This window comes from Limulus polyphemus, unplaced genomic scaffold, assembly GCF_000517525.1.
Source record: "Limulus polyphemus unplaced genomic scaffold, Limulus_polyphemus-2.1.2 Scaffold1925, whole genome shotgun sequence".
In the NCBI taxonomy this organism is placed as follows: Eukaryota; Metazoa; Arthropoda; class Merostomata; order Xiphosura; family Limulidae; genus Limulus; species Limulus polyphemus.
Genome location: NW_013667535.1, coordinates 93,926 through 102,974, shown reverse-complemented (window position 1 = coordinate 102,974; position 9,049 = coordinate 93,926). Strand labels below are relative to the sequence as shown.

Genomic DNA, 9,049 nt, shown 5'->3' with positions numbered 1-9,049 from the left:
ATAACTTCGGAATAAATATTATAATAGTAAAATTGTTTATTGGAATAACTAAAAAATGCATTTTTGATAATTTTATAAGAAATAATATAGTCCACCTAATGTTTGCTATGATCAAAATTGATTTTTATTAATAATACTAAATGTTTGGCAATTAACAATGACAGTAAAAGTATCTCAAATGCCTGTAAACTCAGTTTTCACTTTATTAATTATTTTCATAAAATGTTTAAAACAAATAAGGTGGTTAAAGATATATTTTATTATAATAAAAAATACTTCCTACATAATTCACTACATAAATGCAGACTTTCTTTCAATTATTTCGTTTATTCTTTTTAAAGTAAATAGGTGTTGATCTTAGTTCAAAGCTACACAATTGGCTATTTGTGTCCAGTCCATCACCGGGAATAGAGCCTTGGATTTTAATGTTGTAAGGCCATAAACTTACCACTGATCTACGTTCGTATAGCTGTTTTGTCTTTATTTTGTCCTATAAATTACTTTTTGATTCATATATGTTTAAGGATGTTATAATTTCTAACCGAAATAATGATTTTAAAGTTCAATTATAATTACTCTTGATTTTGATTTATTTGATGCTGAACTTATAGGAATGTTCCCCAAGAGTAAAAGACTAGCGGCTATTCTATAAAAGCCGCAGGCATGACTTGTCGTTATTCTACATCGTTAAATGACAGAAGCAGTAGTGTTGAGTCTATTGTGTTGCGAAGCTGTATGTCTAGCGGGCGCGTAAATAAATGTTGAATTTGAGTTAAGTTTTTCGTTTTGGCTTTTTAATTTAAAATGGATACAAATAGATTAATCGAATTACTTAATGGAACAATAGATCCTACACATCGGGAAGAAGCTGAAAAACAGTTGGAACAGGTTCGTATGTTTATTTGCAAGTAAAAGGTGAATTATGTAGACAAAATACATGTGATAACACCATCATCATGTTTATATTATAATTATATTGCACGTTTATGTAATCCAAAACAGTGATAAACTTTAAAGCTCCAAGCTTTTAAAGATTTGAGCATTTTTATTATTCTAACTTCTAATTGTTTTTTCAAATTTGTAATTGTAGGAAAAGTCCATTTTTCGATAAATATGAATGAGCACGGTGACCTACAACTTACATTTTACAAGATAATCAGCTGATTGAAGGAACCTCTAAATGAATACATAGTATACCAAACAATAAAATTTTTCTAAATTAAATAATTCAAATTTCAACACCCATCACGTCATTATTTTACTTTTACACGACAGTTTTTTAATTGGCAATATTTTATTATTATGGCCTAATAAAATTATAATTTTTTGGACTTGGTTGTTTAATTCAGGAATTAATAACCATGATAACAGCACAATGTCTAAATTTCTTGACAGCAGAGATGTTGGTTATACCAGGTATAGTATTCGAGCAATTTTTAAATAAATGTAATGAAGAGTTGTGTAATAAAGTCTGTTATTTTTATATATATTTAGTTAATGATTGATTATTATAAAGTTGTATAAGATTACATTCCAATAACTTAGCTGGATTGTTGAAAGGTAGTAATACTACTACTAATATGGCTGTTTACTTGATGGGCAGACTAAACATGGGATGTAACCAGGAGGAGAGATCCTAAAATAACATGATGACTCACTGCAGTGAGTATGTAGAGAAGTGAAATAATGTATACATTTTTGGACAGTGGGTGTGGCTTCAAAAGTACATGTACATAATTATGGGTCTCGTGGTTAAAGAAACTGTTCATTTTAAATATATTCTTAATAATTCTGACTTTTCCATGGTGGAATTGTATGTGGTATTTGTGAAAACAAAAAGGAGTGGGTCCCTATTTATCTCTTATGAAAACTTTATAGAATGATCACAACATGAAATCTGTAATAAGCCGACTTATTTTAGAATAGGCTCACTGTTGAAGTTTAGCATATTAACCAATGTTGTCAGTATATTACTGTAACCTGACACTCAGTTTTGTAAACATTATTGCACAATGACTATCAATTTTTTAATGTTTTTAATGATTTGAATATTGTCAAAGCATTGTCTCAGATTTGTTAGTATCATTCTGTTAATGTAAACAAAAATTCATTTTTTGATCTTGGTAGCCATAAAAATAACTTAAGAACATACATAATTTCTCTAATATGAAAGTTTATCATCACTTGCATGGTTGATTTTTTTATATGTAATAAATTTTGTATATTTTTTAGGTTCATAAGATAATTGGGTTTTGTCCATCTCTCCTCCAAGTTGTCATGGCAAACAGTGTAGAGATGTCAGTGAGGCAGGCGGGTGTAATTTATTTGAAGAATATTATTGCACATCATTGGGTCAATATAGAAGAAGTTGAGAAACTTTTGAATTCAGCCTTCATGAACAAGACAGATCCATCATTAGAGAAACCATTGTAGATGCTATTGTTCATGCTCCTGAACTAATCAGGTAAAAAAGTTTCATCATGCAAAAAATTTGTTAGGGAGAGAGAGAGCAGCAGCAATGAAATTTAGACACATTTATGAAAAAAAAAGTTTTTATATGCAAAAAGAATGTTAAAGAATATCCAGTAAATCAACAGTTAAAGTATTAAAACTGTCATTGAAAAGTTTAAATGACATTCTTAGGAAAAACTTGTTACAGAATTTACACGTATATAAAGATGTATACAAAATGCTGCAAAAGTCACAAACAATCATGCTGTTTCTAAGACCTACCCTAATTATGGCTTTTATAAGTTATAATTCACTGTCTTTTTTTTATTTTCTTATATTAACTGGTTAGAATTCCAATTATTGTAACAGAAACCTGCAGGAATGCATGGAAGCTGCTTGGTCAGGATTTAGAAAAGCTTGTGGTGGTGCACACCTTCTGCATCACCCTGTATATGTTTAAAAACTACTTTATGAAATATAAGTATATATATATATAATTTTTTTTTCTTTTTTAATTAACAAAACATACCCAAACAACAAAAACTACATTAAAGATTTTGCATAAATTAAAAGAATCACCAAGGTACAAACTATGATGTGGGATATAATATGTGCCCTGATTTATTATTTATTATTATTTATAAAAACTTTTTATCATAATTTATTAGTATTATTTTCTAAAAAGACTTATCAACTTAATCTTCCTAAAATAAGGGCATTAATTAACATAATTAACAAATTTATTTTCAGAATGATCATGGAAAACACCTACTTTTAGATATTGTGAAATATTAATTAAAAGTTAATAATTTGTCAAGCTTTGGAAAAGAGAAACCTCAAATTATAACTTCATGTTTGGTAATTAATTTTAAATGAAAAATATTTAATGACTTAAAATTTCCAAATGAAATAAATCAATATATAAAAAAATAACATTTCATTGCAAAAACTTAAAGCCTATTGTTAGTTATAAATATGAAATTTGGATTGGACCACTATTATATAATTATAAGATTTTTTAAACAAATTTAAATGTAGATCAAGTTAATAATTTACTTTGTGGGTTGAAAATAGTATATTTATTGATACTTTTCATAAACATATTATCACTGGTAACTTGGAAATTATAAAAAAATAAACCATTGTGTGAAATGCTTAAAAAAGGAACTAAATACAGAATTGCTATAAAATATAATAAGCAAGATATTCTAAAATATGTTGAAAACAATATTGATGAATATATTTTGAAACTTAATTATATTACATCTTATCTGTCTAGATGGTTTTTGGAATGGAAGTTTTATGTACTTAATAAAATAAGATTTAAATTATTTCATATGAAATTTAAAAAATACCATATAGATCTAATGTTTCATCTATTAAAAAATAAGATTCAAGGATTACAAGAAAAATTTTATTTTCCAATATACAGCCTACCCTCTCATAATAGTAATTTTACATACTCTTCTGTTATAAACATTATAATTTCACAGTTGCTCAGATTTTGTAAAATTTGTAATAAATTACAATATTTCATTATTAATGTTGAAATTGTGATGCAATAATTAATATTTAATGGATTTAATAAAGAAACATTAAATAAAATTATTAAAATATTTTGTGATAAATATAAGAATGTATTAAATGTATGTGTGTATGTTTTCTTATAGTGTTGTAAATCTGAAGACTTCCCACTTAAATAAATATAAAGAAGTAAAAATTATGACTATTTTGCTTGAAATTTTTGATAAGTTTTTAATAAAGTCGTTTAAACAACTTGGCACTATCTTTATACATGTATGAACACTATTATTGCATATAAATATAAAGGATCAGATAGTCTGAAAATTGACAGTAGACTCTGAGTAAACTTTATGGGTGGAGGTTGGGAGTTATACAAGTTTAGATAACTTGATTGGGTGTTCATACTAGTTTAGATATGTTGGTTGGGTGTTTATACTTTTATACTAGTATAATTTGTCTACTGTGCTACTAATTAACTTAGTACTTTAGTACTATAATGGGTGCTAGAATGTCAGTGTCAGGAGTTGAGTTTGTTGTACTTACCCCAGTGGTAGAACCTTATTTTATATTTATATTTCTATGGAGAGCAGTCACCTTCCCACAACTGTGTGCAGGCAATGAATGATGACATAGATGTGGGACGTTTTGGGCTTGAGCACTCACAACTTGCTCTCCTAACTTATTTTATTTTTCTTACTTAATTTGTGTTTATCATACTAATAATTTTATTTTCTTTAACATGGAGATTGGTGAATGGAGGTAAAGAATGATATACAGTGTATACCCACCACAATGTGGGTCCTATTTCTACAATCACCTCCAAATCTTATATCCCACATTTTAGCCTGTATCCTGGTGATTCTTTTAACTTATGCAGCATCTTTATTGTAGTTTTTGTGTTGTTTGGACATCATCATCACAGGTTTGGACTTGCTTTTTATAATGCAGTTTTTCCTTTTGATGTTAATCTTTGCTTGACTGTTCAAGTAGTAATTTTTAAGCACTCGCATACATACATACATACATACATATATATATATATCTTAAGTAAAAGTGATTATTGTAAACATTTAAAAAAGGAGAAAAGTATGTTTAAAATTTTAATGCTTGTATAACTAATTTTTATATATTTTAGAATTCAGTTGACAGTTTGTGTGAACAATATTGTTAGAAATGATTTTCCTCATCGTTGGACAGGAATTGTCGACAAAATTTACACTTACTTTAAGTCATCTGATTCCATTGGGTGGATGGGTGCTCTTCTTTGTCTGTATCAGTTAGTCAAAAATTATGAGTAAGTTCAGATATGCTGCTAGTCTTTTACTACATAGTTGAATTTCTGACAACAATAAATATTTAGATTATTCCATCCTTATTTAGGCATTGCATGTGTACTTGTAGCTTAAGTTTTGTATAAATTTAAAGAATTTTCTGTATATAATGTCTACATATATATTAAAATGCGGTTGTTGATGCAATGAAGAAATATATGTGAACATTCTTTCTACAAAACCTTTGTTAATATGTTAGTCTCTTAATTTTTCATGTTGATATTTGTAGAAAAATAGGAATTTCATATGGCTAGACTAGATTCTGAGGATGATTTTGTTCAGTAGAGTGACTTAAAAAGTATCATCCAAGAAGTCTGGTGTAAAACACTGCTGTCACGTATTTAATGAATTTTTATTTGAATATTACACAAAATCAGTAGATGTATTATCAAATTTATTATAAATATGCAAAAATTCTTGGAAAGATTTCTGTGATATTAGTTTTCTTTACTAGGTTTAAGAAGACAGAAGAGCGAGATCCATTAAACGAGGCTATGACCCTGATGCTTCCTATGATGCATCAACGAATAGTACAGCTCCTGCCAGACCAGTCAGAAACATCAGCTTTACTGCAAAAGCAAATACTTAAAATTTTTTTTGCACTTGTACAGTATTTCCTACCCCTTGAACTCATATCCAAAGAGATTTTTACACAGTGGATGGATGTGTTTCGATCAGTGGTGGATCAGCCTGTTCCAGAGGTACTGTTTATTACTTAAGTCAGTTTGAAAATTTAAAAAAATACTGGGAACTATGCTACATGATTTTGAACCTTTTGTAAATCGCTTTCATAACCTAGTGTTAGACATCTATTTCATTACGAAATGAACACTCAACTGACAACATATATATATTGGTCTAATAGGTGGAAAATAGTGGCACATTGGACTGCTCACAGTTTTTACATGATTACTTAACATAGGTTTAATCTTAAAGCCATATGTAAAAGAAACAGTGTAATGATAATAAGATTCAGTGTTTTAGCTATTGAATGTACCAAGAAGTAATTGTTTCACTGTAAAAAGCATAGACTGTCGAAATACACTGATACTGTTTTTTTTTTAATGATCTAAGTAAATTGTTCTTCTCTGACTTTCTTACCCAGGAAGGTAACTGTACTTTTTCTCCTCTCTCCTTTTCTTCTGTTTCTCATCTGTTTGATCATTTGGACCTGGATTGGTTCCTGTGTCTTGTTCAGGCAGTTTTCACAGACCTTTCCTTTTTAGAGTCCCTACCATTGTCTGTCTCTATCCCGAGACCCCGCTTCTTCCAGGGACCTCTCTCTTTCTACCTTAACTGGATGGGTCCGTTGACTCTTCCAATTGGTATATTCATCTCTGGATGTAGATGCTCGCAGGCTATTTCACATTTCTATGCATGTGGTTCATTACCTTTCTCATTATCTTGCTTCTAGGACAAGATCCTCCAGAGGAGCATGTAGATGACTTTTCACACATTTGTCTCCCATTATCTACACCATCTGGCTGTTTCAGCTTCCATTGATCTCCATTCTTCAATCGTCCCACTGTCTTTGAGAAGAATATGTACAACATCTTTTTCAGAGCCCATTTTTAATTCATAGGATCCCACCAGGTGGCTGGTGTTACTTCCCAGGGTATACTAACCTGAAATGTGCGTTAAGCCAGGATAACAGAAAGTGCTCATACAATTTGTTATGGCATTATCTGTGCCCTCTCTGAGATGTGGTGTTTTACATGACCAAGGTATTCTTGTGTTATACATATTTACTCAATTGTCTGAGCCAGACCATACCCATTTCATGGACTATCATGGAATAAACCAGCCCTGGGGAATTGTTCTGCCACTTCTTTGGCTCACACTTGCTGGCTTTTAAAAATAGGGTTTTATGGTCACCAATTGCACTGTCTTTAGTAAAATATTTTTCCAGCTGTAGGTCTGATGGGAAACTCTGCTCCTCTTTGGGTATTCCCAAAGCAAATTCTTCCCCTCCTATCTTTAAGTGGATCATGGGAAACCCTTACCAATTATCAGTTCCTAGTTGCTGGGGTAGTGGACTATGAAGAATACTCACTGGTTGGACTTAGTGCAATATGGCAGGAAGTGGAGCAGTGGTGACACTGTCAGTGTAGTGTGGGTTACCCCTCAAAACAACATAACACATATCTATTGTGCCCTCCTTCTACAGCCAGAGCCTGTTCAGTAGTCAAGGTGAGCACACTACACATATTGGCTGTCTGACTGCTTGTATGCAAATAATCGGACAGTCATGTTCTCATTCCACCTATCTATATGACACATGAGGCTTATTTGCCTCTTTCTCCCCCATACTTTCTAGATGAAGAGTATATCCTGGTCGAGACTAGATATGGGCTTTCACAGTTGTGCCACTCTGGAGCCCCTGCCATTGGGTGTTGCATTCCATGAGCTTCCCTTCAGGCACTTTCTGAGGGGAGCTCATCTAAGTAACATTTTACACTGACCCCTCCACCAATTCAGTGTGAAATTCTAACTATTCTGTGTATGGATGCGAGTTATTGTCTCAAAAGTTAACATTTTCCTTACATGAAAATGTATTTCCAATAGATACTTGCATATTTCCAATCCATCCTCCCCACTTCTGGTGCACATTTTTTTTTGTCCTGCCTCATCAAATAATGAAGTTCTCACAAGTGCATATGGGGAGTTACTACACATGGCGGTTGTGTCACCCTCTATTGGTGGACGGTTTGTCACGTGATGATGTCATCATGCATCAATCCAATTCACATTAAAACACATGAAATTAGGTTTGAGTTGCCTCAAGGGTAGTGGCATACAATCTCATTAACAGGAGCATGAGGAAAATAGTTATCCAGTGTGAAGAGGTATCTATCCAAAATACATTTTCAGGTAAGGAAAATGTAAACTTTAGATTTTTTTGAGGATTTTTAACTTTTGAAAGTTTATTGCTGACACTAATTTTTCTATGTGTACATTTTCATAAGAACAGTCAACATAATCCTGAAATTTCACATGATAAAATTATTACCACTCTCAACATTGGATTGGTTAATTTGACTGACCACGTGACCTCTATGTACTCATTTAAAGTCTTTATACATTTAATACTTTTAACTTCAAAAACTTCTAACTTCTAAATCTTCACGAAATTTGGCAGTCATTCAGTTAATATTATAAGTATTTCACATACAAAAAATCCTATTTTTAGTGAAGTATTTTTATTAAAATAAAATACAGATTTGTCCATGAATATATTGAGTATTTGTTTTGTACAGTTCGTGTGCAAAGTAATTTTCATGTTAAAATTAAACATACTTTTCCTCATCTCAAAAATCTGAAATTTCCTTTGTGTAATCCATAAAACCTCCTAAGCACATTTCAAAAGTTTTTTCCAGTAAAACTTTATAGCTTATCTGTTATTTTCTCTACCCTATCTCAAAACAGAATCGATCAATTTGACCAATCTCATAACCAACAAAAAAATATCGACATAAATCTAAATTACCCTTTTTTCTTTCTAGAATGACTTCAAATTGTAACATGAAACTACATTCTTTTATCCTAAGTAGCTCTAAGTTCATTCAACATTATGCATCTGTTTATAATTAAATTTTATTGTTTTATTGCTCTTTGAACCATGTCTAACTACTACCCACACCATTATAAATTGTAGATCACTCGGGGAATGTGCAGCTCACGTTACACTAACGAATAACATTACCCACATGCTGTTCACTTGTGTGCCTCGTGAAACATTTTTA

At 30.9% G+C, this 9,049-nt stretch overlaps 1 pseudogene; it reads left to right on the top strand.

The window, feature by feature from the left end:
• Nucleotides 1–681: 681 nt before the first annotated feature.
• Nucleotides 682–9,049, top strand: part of LOC106465382 — a 54,295-nt pseudogene continuing 45,927 nt past the window's right edge.